Source organism: Mirounga leonina, unplaced genomic scaffold, assembly GCF_011800145.1.
Source record: "Mirounga leonina isolate KUSES-001 unplaced genomic scaffold, KU_Mleo_1.0 Mir_168, whole genome shotgun sequence".
NCBI classification, from domain to species: domain Eukaryota; kingdom Metazoa; phylum Chordata; class Mammalia; order Carnivora; family Phocidae; genus Mirounga; species Mirounga leonina.
In genome coordinates, this window is record NW_023270426.1 from 23,434,136 (window position 1) to 23,451,236 (window position 17,101).

The window sequence follows — 17,101 nt, forward strand, 5'->3', positions numbered from 1 at the left end:
CAGGGCCCGGGGTGGGGACCCCGAATCAGCACAGTTAACAAGCCCCACTAGTGATTTTGATATAGGTGGGACTGTGGCTCAACATGTGAGAAAGGCATTATGAAAGATGGGCTGGAGGTCACAGGGGCCACGCTGTGAAAGGTTGGTAGGTCGGACGGTGTTTGGTCTTTATACCAAAGTAACAGGAAAGCCACTGAAGAACGTTCATCCTGGGAGCACCAGAATCTTTAGGAAGACCCCTCTGCAATGTGGAAAATGGGTGGAAGAGAGCTGTACTGCTGGCTGATGTGGCCTTCCAGCCTGGAGTGGATGTTGGCCTGAGTCAAGAAAGAGGCAGTGGGGACAGAGAAGAAGCCGGACTTGGGAGAGGAGGTGCCGCTGGAGCATCCACAGGACCCCGTGATGAGACAAGAGAAGGAAAGCAGCCAGAAGGCAGGGGAATGTGTGGGAGAAACCAAAATCGGGTAAGGGAAGTTGGAGGAGTGTGAAGCAGGGAGGAAGGGATCCAATGTGGAAGCTGAGGGGTGAGAGGGACAGACCGCTGCGGCCGTGCCTGCTGCCCAAGGACGCACAGGATAGGGGTGGGGACGACACATCCGGAACCGGAGTCGGACGGCCCCACGCTCCGGCGCGCGGAGTCCACAGTTGGACAGCGGTCACAGAGGTCCAGACTGCAGCTGGTTCCAAACCCTTCCTCTGTCCCTTTGGTACCCCCCCGCCAGCTTCTGCCATTCCCGGCAGGCCTCAGGGCGGTGACCTCATGATGCTCGGGTGCCAAGGCCCGCGCCTCCGCTAGGTGGCACTGCTCCCGACAGTCCTCGGCCCCGCCAGCGGCGCTCGGCTCTCGGGGGAGGAGCGGGAAGACCCGGCCGGCCTGCCGGCCACCGCTCCGGCTCCGGCTCCGGCTCCGCTTGGGCAACAGGTCCGGCCCTGTCCCGGCGGGGCCGTCATTCTCGGAGCCGGGGCCACTGCCTGGCTGCCTCTGGCCCCCGCCACCGCGCTTTTGCCCAGAGAGTCTGCGTTTTTGCACGCTTCTGGGGTGCGCAGGGCCGAAAGCTTGGCTCCATTCCCGAGAGGGCTGTCGTCCTCACACCCACATCCAGGCAGTCCTGGAGTCTGGCTGGCCTTTCTGCACTCTCCAGAACCCTTCCCTGAACCCTGCGCTCTCTCAGATCCGCCAGCGCGAGAGTAAAGGAATGGACTCCAGAATCAACACCTAACTCTGACCTTGAGGAAACAATCTTCTCTTGCTCCAGTTTCCCTTCGGATTAGATGGAAATGGTAATACCACTCATAAGATTGTTAGGAGGACTAAATTAATCATCTTTTTCACTATAAAGCAAGTGGTCAATACGTATCAGCTATCTGAACATTTCTCTTTCTGTTGCTGGAATACAGTCACTGACCCAGACTTTTCAATGGCTTCTGACTGCCCTCGGGATCCAGTCCAAACCTTTAGCTTGGCCCGCAAGGACATTTCAGTCTCATTTCCTGTCATTTCCCATCTCTTCCTCCCCCACATCTTTTGTTGGTTTTTTCATAGACTTCTCTGTGCCTTGACCTGAATACCCTTTCCCATTTTCTCTCCTCACTTTTGGGTCCCATCTCAAAAGCCTACCTGTCAAACTCCCCAACGATTCCAAAGTTTTAAGATGCCCAGAACGGCATTATCAGAAACAAAATGGAAAGACTGAGGAACAATATGTCACAATTATGAATATGTTTGAGAACTCTGTGCTTAGTTACAGGGACAGAAATAGCTGGGGAGATGATTGAGCTGGGATATTAAAAGAGAAGAGGAGCAGGGAGTGAGGAGCAAAGAAGAAGAGTTTCCCTCATCGTTTAGCTCAACAGGTGCCCAGGTCCTGAGGAGACCATTCCGCCCCCCCCCCCGCCGCCAAGGAACCAGATCAGGTCTCCAGACAGAACCGGTTTACAGGTTCTTGGAGGCTATTGCTGCACACCTATTTGAGCAACTTTTCTGGATGTGGGAATGGATGCCACTGAGTCACCTGCCCATTGGCATCTGGTCCCCTGAAAACCAGAGGCAAGCATATGTGAGGAGACCAACCAGACCTGGGACCATGTGAGCTGATGGAGGTCTGAATCGACAGTCTCTGCGAGTAATCTGGACCCCAGCAGACTCCTTAAATAACCTGATATGCCCTTATTCACGCCCAATGTCCTTCAGCACTCTCGCACCAATCAGGTCATCCCAAGCCTCCACTGAACTGGCCAATCTCACAGAGCTGAAGGACGTGCAGTATTAAACTCCTTCCCAACCATCTGAGTCTTTCCCCAGGACTTACAAATATGTGTTCTAGACCTTGGGCTGAGCAATGCTCGATAGGTGGGACAGATAGAACAATGTTCTTCTTGCCGTCTTGGGACTCACAGTCTAATGACAGAGATGAGTCAGTCATCAGGACAAGATGTGACAAGTCTGAGAGGATTATGTGAACTAGGGACCGGCAATGTGGTGCAGTGCTTAGAGGCCGAAACCGGCATCAGATGATACTATGAAAGTGCTTAGTGCTAAACATGACATGCAGGGAGTAATCAGAAAATACTTACTCAAGAGGCTGTTGAAGATGCAGAAGTCTAGCATCCAGCTTATCCTCTAAGCCTTCTGCAGGCTCCCCAACAAATACCCAACAAATATGAACTACCCCCATTCGATCTCTATAGTCATCATTCACAGCACCCCTGAGTAGAAATGAGCATCCCCCTCTCCCCTTCACAGATAGCCTGGGTTCATCACCTAAACAGAGGACAATGGAGGGGGGACAACAATGGGAGAAAGATGGAGGGAGGGGCTGCACCTCTGGAGGAGGTAGCTCAGACCTTTAGGTTGCCAGTGAACAACAAAGGGCCCTTTGAATGGAAGGCAGCTCCTTGAGGACTTGTCTTGGAGGTCCATTTGCATGAGAATGAGAAAGCATCAATTATTCCAATCAGAAAAAGAGAAGTGCCCTCCTTGACCCTGCCTGGTGGTGTCCCCAACTCTCCAGATCACCAAACACACAACTGCTGATGCCAAAGAGTATCAAAAAGGGACCACAGAAGTGCTTGGGTCTTCTTTGTTGCTACTGCTTCTCCTTTGACCCAAACTTTTAGATCTGCTGGGGTTTCTTATTCTGGAGTTCATTGGGCCACAGGGAGCCGGGAATCCATCCGGCCCCTATATCCAGGGGCTAACTATAAAGCCAGTCCTTCAACTCCCATCTCTACTCAAGTTTTGCCAAATGTGGGCTTTTCTTTCTCATTACAGGATACATATACGCTCAGTTGCAAATAAATTAGAAACTACAAATAAGCAACAAAAAGAAATATTTCATATAAATTTTATCATTTCCCTCAAAAATATGAAAAGTTAAACAAAACATACTCTGAACACTTGCTCCTAGCTCTAGAACCTTCTTCTGCGGCACAAATTGTGATGGCTATAGACTGTTGTGGTAGAGATAGATGTGTGTGTGTGGCCAATCACCTATCATTAGACACAGAGCTTGTTTCTGCTTATAAAGAACACGAGAGGACCATCCTTATAACAAAATCCTTGCGAGGTTCCTTAGTTATTTCAAGGTACATTTCTAGGTGTGGATTTGTTGGGTCAAAGGGAGTCCATTTTTAACTATATTGCCAAAATACAGATAGGCCTATTTAGTATCAGATTTTAGGAGTCAAGGGGCACCTGGGTGGCTCAGTTGGCTAAGCGTCTGCCTTCGGCTCAGGTCACAATGTCAGGGTCCTGGGATCGAGTCCTGCATTGGGCTTCCTGCTCAGCGGGGAGCCTGCTTCTTCCTCTCCCATTGCCCCTCCCCCTGTTTGTGCATGCTCTCTCTCTCAAATAAATAAATTAAATCTTAAAAAAAAGAGAGATTTTAGGAGTCAAGTTAGGAGATAAACCTGGTGGTTGGTGGAGAGGGGTGGGCAGGAGGAGAGGAAGCCAGCCTGAGTTTGCAGCTATTCCTAGGGAGCCCTGGGATGTGAAGCTAGAAAATATTTCATATAAATATGGAACCAGTTAGCTCCCCTACTCCAACTTCCCTGTATGTTGTCTCAGTTCCCCACCAACCAGGGCCTCCCAAGGGATCCTTAGGAGGGGAGGGAAACCTATCCCTGGGGAATGGGAGATTAGAGCCAGTGGTGCTAAACTGATGACCTAAACTATTCTGCTTTTCCTCGGGATTTCATTTTAGACATTGTACTAAATGATTTACAGGCATTATATGATTCAATTCTCACCAAAGCCTGAGGAGGTAGGTATTATCTTTATTCCCAGTGTATGGATAAGGACACTGAGGCACAGAGGAGCCAAGTGATTTGATTAAGGACATAGAGCTAGCCAGAGGTGAGCAAGAGCTCTGAAGATAAGAAGCTTCCCCCACGCTCAGCCCTGTTGGGTGGGCTGCCTGGGATGGATCCAGACTTGGCCACCCTGGGAAGGAGGAACTTGGCAAAAGAAGGCTTGAAGCTTCAGCCTAGGCCACCTCCCAACCTTCTCCAGGAGCTGACCCTGTGATGAGGGAGGCTTACTCCTCTGGCACTGGTGACATTTGACCTTTAGGTGGATTGGCTAGCTCTAGAAAGGATGGAGGGGTAGCTGGATTAGAAGGGATTGGGGAATTAATCCCTTCGTGTCCCTAGGAGGGTCTTGAATAACTGGAGAGACAATGATTGATGATGGGGGCTATTGAAAATCCCAGTGGGTGGACCAGAGGTGAGAGAGGCCTGGGAAAAACTCCTGATACAAGGAGGTCAGGGGAATACGAATTACCAGCAGGAAGGTTTGGAAGTACAGTTGGCTTGGAGGCAGAAGCACTGGTTACAGAGTCCCAGCCTGGGCTTTCGATGCCAGCCCAGCCCTTTGGGAGCCTTGTCACTTGGAGCAGTTAAGGACCCTAAGCCTTTTTTTTCCCTTGCCTGTAACAGTATCTTCTGCCCAACATAGTTGTGAGGGGCTTGGTGTCTAATAAGCACGCAATAAAGGCTAGCTATTTTTAGTGCCAAGTGTTGAAGATCTGCTACTGTGTGTGGTAAGGAACCATAGTTATGCATTACTTGGCCATCTCTGAAGGCCCAGCCTGGATACTCCCTCAAAGGAGGCCTGAGGATCCTAAATGTGAAATCCCCTTAGGAGGCCCCAAACTCCTGTACCCTAGCCAGGAGGACCTTTGTGATGATCATTAAACCCTAGGCAGAGGCCCAGTTCCAAACTTAGCCCAATCACCCTACTGTCTCCTTCTCTGGAAGGGGTCAACAGTCCCCCTGGGCCTTCGCAGGAGAAGTATAAAGATCTAGGTGGATGGGATGCCTGGGTGGCTCAGTTGGTTAAGCGACTGCCTTCGGCTCAGGTCATGATCCCGGAGTCCTGCGATCGAGTCCCGCATCAGGCTCCCTGCTCAGTGGGGAGTCTGCTTCTCCCTCTGACCCTCCCCTCTCTCATGTGCGCTCTCTCTCACTCATTCTCTCTCTGTCAAATAAATAAATAAATAAAATCTTAAAAAAAAAAAAAGATCTGGGTGGAAAGAGGTGAGAAAACCACACTCTCAAGCTGGGCCAGGTGAGAATGCACCACCACCCCCCAAACTCCCTACCTCCGGATGCCAGCAGACAGCACCCGGGTCTCCAGAGATAGGTGCAGAGTCAAGAAAGAGTGGCCGGTGCCCCCACTCCCATCCCCTTTGCTGCTTTCTCTCCGCCACAGAGTTTGACTGACTGTGCCTGGAACCACGTGGAAAAAGCAAAAGCTACGGAGGGCCTTAAAAATGACATCCTCTTGGGGTGCCTGGGTGGCTCAGTCGTTAAGCATCTGCCTTCAGCTCGGGTCATGATCCTAGGGTCCTGGGATCAAGCCCCGCATCGGGCTCCCTGCTCAGCGAGGAGCCTGCTTCTCCCTCTGCCTGCCGCTCCCCCTGCTTGTGCTGTCTCTCTCTCTCTCTGACAAACAAATAAATAAAATCTTTAAAAAAAAAATGACATCCCCTCACTACAGAACTCAAACAAGTGAGCTGACCAGGCTGTAGAAACCGTTGAGATTAGACTGCAAGAGGGATTTTGTTTCCCTCCCATCATCCATGTTAAGTGATACTGTTAGGGGAGGGTGTGGCTCACGAGGGGACACCGCACGTGCGCGCGCGCACACACACACACGCTTGACTTCTGGTCTGGCTTTAGTGTCAGCAGCTGGCCACACCAATCTTGCTCTGGTCGCCCTCAGTTCGGCCACCCATTCCCAGGAGCCTGGCAGTATTTGGAGGGACGGGGTACTCCCAAAGGGCAATCTGGTTGCAGGCTGTGGTCTGCAAGATGACGAAAAAGCCTTTGGGGGAACACAAGAAGAGCTGGAACAGAGCAGATGCTTGTTCTGGGACTTTTGAACCATGGAAGCTAGTGCTGCAGAAGGAGAGGCCACAGCTATTTCCCCCTGACTCACAGGCCTTTGTGTATGCTTTCCCTCCACCTGGAAAGGCGGCCTCTCTTCACCCAGGCCAGGTTACCTCCTACCTCTAATTTGGGTTTCAGATGCGAAGTCTTCCCTTCCAAGACGCCTCTGAAACCCACAAGCTGGATTAGGACCCCTGCATTGTGCCACATGGGTCCCTGTGCCTATCCCTACCAAAGCCTTAGTTTCTTCATCTGGAAACTGTTTACTCATCCATAAAATAAAAATAGTATTCCCTTCATAGGGTAGTCAAGAGAATTTTAATGAGGCAAACTTTAGAGTCAGGGTGCAGTAAAAACGATTGCTGTTTCTGCTGATGCTCTAGAGTTTATCCCACAGGATTAAAATCTCTTACGTATTTGTCTCAGGATTATAATTGCCCTATATATCATGGTCCCACTTAACCATGAGCATCTTTAGGTCAGTCTTATTCATTGTATCCCAAGGCCCAGGTACAATGCTTGGAACACAGGAGACGCCCATTTGTTCATTTACTCATTCATTTATTCATTCATGGAACGAATATTTATTGACCCATCACCTGATATGTGCCAGGCACAGTTCAGGCATTCTTAAATGCTCAGGAACTATTTGTTGAAAGAATGACAGAAAACTGAGCCACCCTTGAAAAAATCATCCTCCATTTCAGGGTGGGGTGGTAGGATTCAGAATCTCCACTCAATTTCCTAATGTCAAATATTCACTGGGGGGATATTTCCCAGCCTTTGTGCTTTGGCCTTCCTTCTCAAGCACACCTGAAGCCAACAGAAAGCCGTGGCTACAAAACTTGCAGAAATGTAGCTCAGTGGGCAAAAGCACCATCTCTGGAGTCAGATAGACCCGGGTCTAATCCCAGCCACACCACTCCCTAGCTCTGTGGCCTTGGGCGTGTTACTAAAGCACCCCCCCCCCCCCCCCCGCTTCATTTCCTCATCTGTTACCTGAGGAACATAACAGTAGAGAGATAATGATCTGCATAAGGTGCCAAAGCAAAGTGTCTGGCATTCTTGGTCAGTGTTCAATAAATGAGATTATTCAGGTTCTTGTTGTTAGAAGAGAAGGAGGGTGAGTTGGGACTAAAAGCTTTATTATCTTTGTATCTCTTTGCAGGGGATTGATTATTCAGGAGCAGGATTGGATGCCGTAATCAAGGGAGAGTGACTTCAATGGGTTGCTTCAATATGGCTTGACGATAGAGGATGATAAAGGTCTAGGGGAGATCAGCTGAGCTTTAGAACCAATTACTAGGTGTTCTTGGGCAGGATCAAGTGTCTGTCTATAACCCAATTACCCTGAGCTGTTTGGGCTATTTGTATGAAGATGGCATGCACAGTTGCTGAGGTCAGATGAAAAATTTGGGGAAGTATTTTTAACATGTATAAAAAAGATTTAATCTTTTTTTATGTAAAAAGAGCTCTTATAAGCCCTGAAAATTCACAAATAAAAAAATACAGTTGGCCAATAAATATGTGAAAAGGTGTCCAATTTAATGATAATTAAATAAATGTAAATGGAAACAATTTTTCACTTCATACATGGTAAAGAATAAAAGGACAAACAATACAATTTTAAAAATGAGTGAAGGACTTGAATAGATATTTCTCCAAAGGAGATATACGAATAGCCAATAAGCACATGAAAAGATGTTCAACCTTATTAACCATCAGGGAAATGCAAATCAAGACCACAATGAGATACCACGTACTCGGATGACTATAAATATATATATATAAAATATATATATATTTTTAAGTAGGCTTTATGCCCAATGTGGGGCTTGAAATCATGACCCTGAGATTAAGAGTAGCATACTGTACCGACTAAGCCAGCCAGGCATCCCTATAATAATAATAATTAAAAAAAAAAAAACAGGGGGGCCCCTGGGTGGCTCAGATGGTTAAGTGTCTGCCTTCAGCTCAGGTCATGATCCCAGGGTCCTGGGATCGAGTCCCACATCAGGCTCCCTGCTCAGCGGGGAGCCTGCTTCTCCCTCTGCCTCTCTCTCTCTCCCCGTCTCTTATGAATAAATAAATAAAATCTTAAAAAAAAAAAAAAAAACAGGGGCGCCTGTGTGGCTCAGTTGGTTAAGCATCTGCTTTTGCCTCAGGTTTTGATCCCAGGGTCCTGGGATCAAGCCCCACATTGGGCTCCCTGCTCAGCGGGGAGTCTGCTTCTCCTTCTGCCTCTCTGCCCCACCACTCCCCCGGTTTGTGATCCCTCTCTCCCTCACTGTCTCTCTCAAATAAATAAATAAAATCTTTTAAAAATAAATAAAAAATTAAAAAGAAAGATAATAATAAGAATTGGTGACAATGTGGAGAAACTAGAATCCTCATACACTGCTGGTGGGAATGTAAAATGGTACAGCTGCTTTGGAAAACAGTTGATCAATTTCTCAAAATGTTAAATATAGAATTTTCATAGGACACAGCAGTTCTACCTCCAGCAATCTACCCAGGAGAAATGAAACCATAAGTCCACACAGGTTTGGCATGTGAATGTTCATAACAGTGTTCCTCACAAGAGCCAAAAAGTGGGAACAGAATTTATGTTGTTTATTAAACAATTTATTAAACAACTGATGAATGCATAAACAAAATGTGGCATATCTATACAATGGAATACTATTTAGCAATAAACAGGAACAAAATACTGATATATGCTACAACATGGATGAACTTCAAAAACATTATGCTCAGCGAAAGAAACCAGACACAAAAGAACATATGTTCTATGATTCCATCTATGTGAAATGTCTAGAAAAGGCAAATCTATGGAGATAGGAAGTAGACTCATGGTTACCTAGGGCTGGGAGTACGATTAAGGAGTGACTAGATATGGGATGATAAAAGAATTCTAGGGGTGCCTGGGTGGCTCAGTTGGTTAAGCGACTGCCTTCGGCTCAGGTCATGATCCTGGAGTCCCGGGATCGAGTCCCGCATTGAGCTCCCTGCTCGGCAGGGAGACTGCTTCTCCCTCTGACCCTCACCCCTCTCATTCTCCCTCTCTGTAATTCTCTCTCAAAAATAAATAAAATTTAAAAAAAAAGAATTCTAAAATTAGTTCCTGGGGTGTTTGCATAATTCTATAAATATACTAAAAATCAGTCTTGTACCCTTGAAATGAGTGAATTTGATGGTGTATAACTTATATTGCTGTAAACTTAAAAAAAAAAAAAAAGAAAAAGATTGCTAATGACCAACATATTATTCTAGGGGTGCCTGGAGGTGTTAGGAAACAGATAACCTCAAGGATTTTTCTAGAGAACAATCTCCCCATATATACAAAAATCTAAAACATGCACATCCTTCCACCTAGCACTTTCACTTCTAGGAATTTATTCTAAGGAAATAGTCAGTTACTTGGGCAGAGACATTTGTACAAGGATATTTCCTGAGGTATTGTTTAGTATATTAAATATTTGGAGACAATCCAAACGTCCTCTAATAGATAATTGACTAAATAAATATGGAAGGTTAGGCAGCTCTTAAAGAGCATGAAGTAGGTCTTCATGTACTGACATGAAAATACATTTATTGGGGGTACCTGGGTGGCTCAGTCGGTTAAGCGTCTGCCTTCAGGTCAGGTCATGATCCTAGGGTCCTGGGATCAAGCCCCGCATCGGGCTCCCTACTCAGCGGGAAGCCTGCTTCTCCCTCTGCCTGCAGCTCCCCCTGCTTGTGCTCTCTCTCTGTCAAATAAATAAATAAAATCTTAAAAAAATATATGTCTATTGATATGTATTTTTATTATTATGGAAAATTTTCAACATTGACAAAGGTAGAAAACAGATTATAATGAGCCCTTCAACAATTACTTGTTCAACAGCTTTCAACAATTACTGTGTTATAGGAAGTCTTGTCTCATTTGCACTCCCACTTGCTTATTTCTTGTATTATTTTGCAGCAAATTCCAGACATCATTTCATCTGTAAGTATTTCGGTATGTATCTCTGAAAGAAATGACTCTAACAAAAAAAATCACCCCAGGGGCACCTGGCTGGCTCAGTCGGTAGAGCATGCAACTCTTGATCTCTGGGTTATGAGTTCGAGCCCCACACTGGGTATAGAAATTACTTAAAAATAAAGTCTTGGGGGCACCTGGGTGGCTCAGTTGGTTAAGCGACTGCCTTCGGCTCAGGTCATGATCCTGGAGTCCCTGGATCGAGTCCCGCATCAGGCTCCCTGCTCTGCAGGGAGTCTGCTTCTCCCTCCGACCCTCCCCCCTCTCATGTGCTCTCTCTCATTCTCTCTCTCTCAAATAAATAAATAAAATCTTTAAAAAAAAAAAATAAATAAAGTCTTGGGTGCCTGGGTGGCTCAGTCGTTAAGCATCTGCCTTCGGCTTAGTCATGATCCCAGCATCCTGGGATTGAGCCCAGTATCAGGCTCCCTGCTCCGCGGGAAGCCTGCTTCTCCCTCTCCCGCTCCCCCTGCTTGTGTTCCCTCTCTCGCTGTCTCTCTGTCAAATAAATAAATAAAGTCTTTTAAAAAAATCACCACAGTATTCTCACACTTTAAAAAATAGTAATAAATCTTTAATATCCTCAAATATCTAGTCAGTGTTCAAATTTCCAATTTTATCAGTATCTTTTTTAAGTTTGTTTGAATCAGAATGTAAGTAGGGACCATACATTATGACTGATTGATATGCTTCTCAAATATCTTTCACAATTTTATTAATATGTAATCACATACCATACAATTCATCCATTTAAAGTACAATCTAGTAGATTTTAATGTATTTGCAGATTTGTACATCCATCAGTACAACCAATTTTAGAACACTTTAATCCTCCCCCCCCCATAAGTAACTCCCTCCCCTTGGCCATCACTCCCCAATTCTCTCATTTCTCCATATCTGCTTTGTATCTCTATGGAATTGCCTATTCTTACATTTCATGTGACCAGCTTCTTTCACTGGTTATGTTTATAAGGTTTTCACTTTCATGTTTACAAGGTTCATCTATGTTGTAGCATGTATTAATACTTCATTACTTTTTTTTGCTAAGCAATATTTCATTGTATGGATATACTACATTTTGTTTACCCATTCATCAGCTGATAAACGTTAGGGTTGTTTCCATTTTTTGACTAATAATGCTCTATGAGTATGTACAAGTTTGGTGGGGATTTTTAAATTTCCCTTGATTTATAAGTATCCTCCATCTATGTGTTTATGTGTGTGTGTGTGTGTGTGTGTGTGAGAGAGAGAGAGAGAGAGAGAGAATGTGCTCATTTGCAATTTATTTGCTGAAGAAATTGTGATGTTTGTCATGCAGTTTCTCAAAATCTGGATTTTCCTGGTTGGGTTTGCAAGGGGTAGTCTTGACATGTTTTCCTTTCTACTCCTTGCTACTTTATAGTTGAATGTAGAGATTTGATGGCAAGATTGGGGTGCCTGGTTCGCTCAGTTGGTAGAGCATGCAACTCTTGATCTCGGAGTTGTGGGTTTGAGCACCACATTGGGTGCATAGATTACTTAAAAATAAAATCTTTCAGAAAAAAAAAGAGTACTTCATAATTGGTGTGGAGTACTTCTTTTTTTAAAAAAGATTTTATTTATTTATTTGGCAGAGAGAGAGGGAACACAAGCGGGGGAGTGGGAGAGGGAGAAGCAGGCTTCCCGCTGAGCAGGGAGCCCGATGCCGGGGCTCGATCCCAGGACCCTGGGATCATGACCCAAGCCGAAGGCAGACGCTTAACGACTGAGTCACCCAGGCGCCCCAATGTGGGGTTCTTCTAATAGAAAGCACATAGTGTCGGACCGCCTGGGTGGTACAGTTAATTAAGCGTCTGACTCTTGGTTTTGGCTCAGATCACGATCTCATGGGTCATGGGATCGAATCCCGAAACCAGCTACCTGCTCGGCGGGGAGTCGGCCTGAGATTCTCTCACCCTCTCCCTCTGCCCCTCCTGCTCATGCGTGCTCTCTCTCTCCCAAATAAACAAATCTTAAAAAGAAAGAAAAGAAAAGAAAGCACATAGTGTCTGGTGGTCTCTTTCTAAAAAGTTAGCACCCACTTATGCTCCATGCCTCAATCAATTAATTCATTAGAGATTGCAAAATGTGGATATTCTAAAAAAAGAAAAATTAAGTACATTATAGAATGGAATACTACACAGAAATAAAAAGGAGCAAATGTTGTTACACACTTTGGATGGATCTCAAGGACATTATGCTGAGTGAGAAAAGCCAATCTCAAAGGTCACATACTGTATGATTCCATTTACTTAACATTCTTAAAGTGACAAAATTATAGAGTTGGAAAATAGAAATAGATTAGTAATTGCCAGGGGTTAGAGATGTTGGGGTGGAGGGTGGTCGATGTGACTATGGAGAGGTGCCTTGAAAAAATCGCTGTTGTAATGTAATAGCTCGGCATCTTGACTGCAACAGTAGTTCCAGGAATATGCACCTGGGATAAAATGACATTAAACGATATGCACATTATAGCAGCATCAATCTATGGTTTTGATATTGTACTAGAAGGGCATGTTGGAACTTTCTGTGAATCTATAAATATTTCAAAAATAAAGTTTAAGGGTGCCTGGGTGGCTCAGTCGGTTAAGCGACTGCCTTCGGCTCAGGTCATGATCCTGGAGTCCCGGGATTGAGTCCCGCAACGGGCTCCCTGCTCGGCAGGGAGTCTGCTTCTCCCTCTGACCCTCCTCCCTCTCATGCTCTCTGTCTCTCATTTTCTCTCTCTCAAATAAATAAATAAAATCTTAAAAAAAAAATAAAGTTTAAAACAGTGAATGTATAGAACCTTATGTGTAGTATGAGTCCACTTACATAAAAACATTTTAAGTAGCAGTTATTATTTATTATTATCCTCATCTTGTATTTGAGAAAACTGAGGTCCAGGTTAAGGGGTGATTGTCAAAGTCAGCTTGTATTCTTTTTTTTTTTTTTTTTTAAGATTTTATTTATTTATTCATGAGAGACAGAGAGCGAGACAGAGGCAGAGGGAGAAGCAGGCTCCCAAGGAGCAGGGAGCCCGATGCGGGGCTCGATCCCAGGACCCTGGGATCATGACCTGAGCCGAAGGCAGACGCTTAACCGACTGAGCCACCCAGGCGTCCCGTCAGCTTGTATTCTTAACCACTATGTCATACCGTGTGTATATTTAGCCATACAATTGTTACATTAAAAAGTCTGGACAGGGGCGCCTGGGTGGCTCAGTCGTTAAGCATCTGCTTTCGGCTCAGGTTATGATCCCAGGGTCTGAACCCAGGGTCTTAGGATCGAGCCCCGCATCAGCCCCGCATCGAGCCCCGCATCGGGCTCCCTGCTCAGCGGGAAGCCTGCTTCTCCCTCTCCCACTCCCCCTGCTTGTGTTCTCTCTCTCGCTGTGTCTCTCTCTGTCAAAAAAATAAATAAAATCTTAAAAAAAAAAAAAAAAGTCTGGACAAACATGCCCTCAGCAGGGAGGCTGCTTGAGACTCTCCCTCTGCCCCTTCCCGCCACTCCCCCCACCTCAAATAAATAAATAAATCTTTTAAAAAAAGAAAGTTTAGACAGACACACACCATTTGTTATGGTGGTTACGCCTGGGAAGGTAGAAATGGGGGAAGCGGGCTTTAATTTTCAGCTCATGGGTTTCTGTATCGTTTGACTCGTTTACAATACACATGTTACTTTTATAATAAACCTATTAAAGAAATTTTCACTTTGGGGGAAAAAGGTAAAGCCCGTGAGGCACCCCCTCTTTCACGCCTTAATGATGGACGTGGGTTATCCACTAGTCACCACCATTATTCTGAAGCATAAATCTTGGCAGCGTGCGGCCCCCGTGCTCCTCTCTTTGGCTATTCAGCTTCCTTTGGGACCAACCATCCGTCTAAATCCGCGTGGCTCGTGGAGTGCACGGGGGACCGGCTGCAGGGGGCACCGGCTGCAGGGGGAGGGCGCAGTTCGGGTGGGGGCCCGCCCCACCCCTCCCGAGCGCGGCAGTTGCCGGCGACCGGGGACCGGGGACCGGGCACGGGTCGGAGCCGGAGGCTGGAGGGAGGGGCCCGGCGGCAGAGGCTGCTTTCTCCCGCGCGGCTGATCCTTCTCAAATCCAGCCTCGCCTACCAGGTCCCCGTGCCTGGCGTCCCACATGCCTTACTTCTACTGGACCAAGAATCTTTCCCAAGGAATGCTTCTAGGGCGTCGGTCACAATAGACGTTTAAAATGTGATAACGTTCACGCGGAGCTTCACCGCCGAATCCCAGTTCTTTCCCCCAGAGGAGTGCCGATGTTACAAGGTCGTGAGCCCATAGCATTAAAGTTTTGTCCGCTTTCTTGTTTAAACAAGATGGACTTCAACCAAGAAGTTCCATTTCCTCAGTGTCAATTGGAGGGCCATCAGCAACACCATCATCTAGACTGGGCACAACTGGCCTGAAGCCTTTGGTATGTTCTCACTTCGTGTTTTTTTTTTTTTTTATAAAGATTTTATTTATTTATTTGAGAGAGAGAGAGAATGAGAGACAGAGAGCATGAGAGGGAGGAGGGTCAGAGGGAGAAGCAGACCCCCCGCCGAGCAGGGAGCCCGATGCGGGACTCGATCCCGGGACTCCAGGATCATGACCTGAGCCGAAGGCAGTCGCTTAACCAACTGAGCCACCCAGGCGCCCTCACTTCGTGTTCTTTACCCACCCACCGAGAGGGAGGTAAGGCAGCATCAATGGGGTGATTTAGGAAACCCCAATGAAGACAAAGAATTTTTTTTCTATTTCTTTTGTTGTTGTTGTTTTTAATAACCAAAGCAAATCATGCTTATTATTTTAAAATGTAAATAATGTTTTACCTAAGTGGACTCATACTACACATAAAGTTCTATACATTCACTGTTTTAAACTTTATTTTTGAAATATTTGCATGGGGCAAGTGAGGAATAAGTAATCACTGTTAAAAATTCGGTCTTCATCTGTCTAGATCTTTTTCTTTTTTTTTTTTTTTAAAGATTTTTTATTTATTTGACAGCGAGAGAGACAGCGAGAGAGGGAACACAAGCAGGGGGAGTGGGAGAGGGAGAAGCAGGCTTCCCGCGGAGCAGGGAGCCCGATGCGGGGCTGGATCCCAGGACCCTGGGATCATGACCTGAGCCGAAGGCAGACGCTTAACGACTGAGCCACCCAGGCGCCCCTAGATCTTTTTCCTAAAATTTATTTCTTTAATCTCTGCACCCAACATGGGGCTCAAACCCACAACCTGTAGGTCAACAGTCACGGGTTCTTTCCCCTGAGCCAGCCAGGGGCCTCTGCTTAGCTAGATTTTTTCTATGCACATTCTAACATATATACATACAGACACACACAACAGAATTTCATGAAGATAAAAAAAAAAAAAACCCTTTTATTGAGGTATAACTTAAATTGTGCAAATCTCAAGTGTACAGCTCCATGACTTTTATATATATATAACACTGAGACATTTTTTTAATCCACCCAAAGGGAATTATATCAACTACATTTCACTGCAGTTTTTTTTTTTTTTTTTTTAACTCAACAGTACTGTGCTATTTCTTCTGTAGTGGGACATACAGATCTAAGATACTTTTCAGGCTGGCATAGTATTCTATAGGCTGAATCTGTGATCAGTACTCTAACCTCTCCCAGTTGACAACTAGTTAGGTTGTATCCAAGTTTTTGCTTTTACACATTATTAGATTTTTAAACTTTTACTTTTTTACTTTATGTAAGAATAATACATGCTCAGTATAAAACACTGGACGTTTCAGAAATGTGTGGCTTAGAAAGCAGAAGTCCTTCATAATTCCCTCTCAGATAACCACCAAATACAGATGTTATTCTCTATGTATACCACATATATCATCTATATTTTGTCATCGCTATACACTATTGAAAACACAAGCAGGGCTGTACTATACATCTTGTTTGCTGCTAAAACCATTGGGTCTTGAATTCTGGGTCTTCTCCCACTTCCCAGCAGTGAAAAGGCTGGGCCCTTTTAAGCTACAGATTGTGAGAACCAAATCCTCAGAACTCAGGACTTTACTTGGCTCTGCCACCTCTTCTGCCTCATTGTCCTTAGACATTCCCCCTCCAGGACAGCCCCCCTCTCCTTCTCTCCCAGGATCCCATACTACTCTGGAATTCGGAGTCTTTTTCTGTTCTTATCTTTACAAATCTCCCCGCCCCCTGCCATGCCCACAACATGCATGCTTGATATATATATGACCTGTGCACATCCTTTGTTATGTAAGCCACTTTTACAGATAGGTAAATCCTTTATTTATGCAGTAGGCTTAAAACCAACAGAGTCACATTTTAAAATTGTTTAATCTTTCTCTTTGAATAATACCAAATAATAATGAGTAAGAGAGGGGCACCTGGGTGGCTCTGTCGGTTCAGCATCTGCCTTTGGCTCAGGTCATGATCTTGGAGACACGATCTCGGGGTTCTGGGATTGAGCCTCGGATCTGGCTCCCTGCTCAGCGGGGACCCTGCTTTTCCCTCTCCATTTGCTGCCCCCCCCCACTCGTGCTCTCTCTCTCTAATAAGTAAAATCTTTTTTAAAAAAGTAAATGACTGGGCGCCTGGGTGGCTCAGCCGGTTAAGCGGCTGCCTTCGGCTCAGGTCATGATCCTGGAGTCCCAGGATCGAGTCCCGTATCAGGCTCCCTGCTCAGTGGGGAGTCTG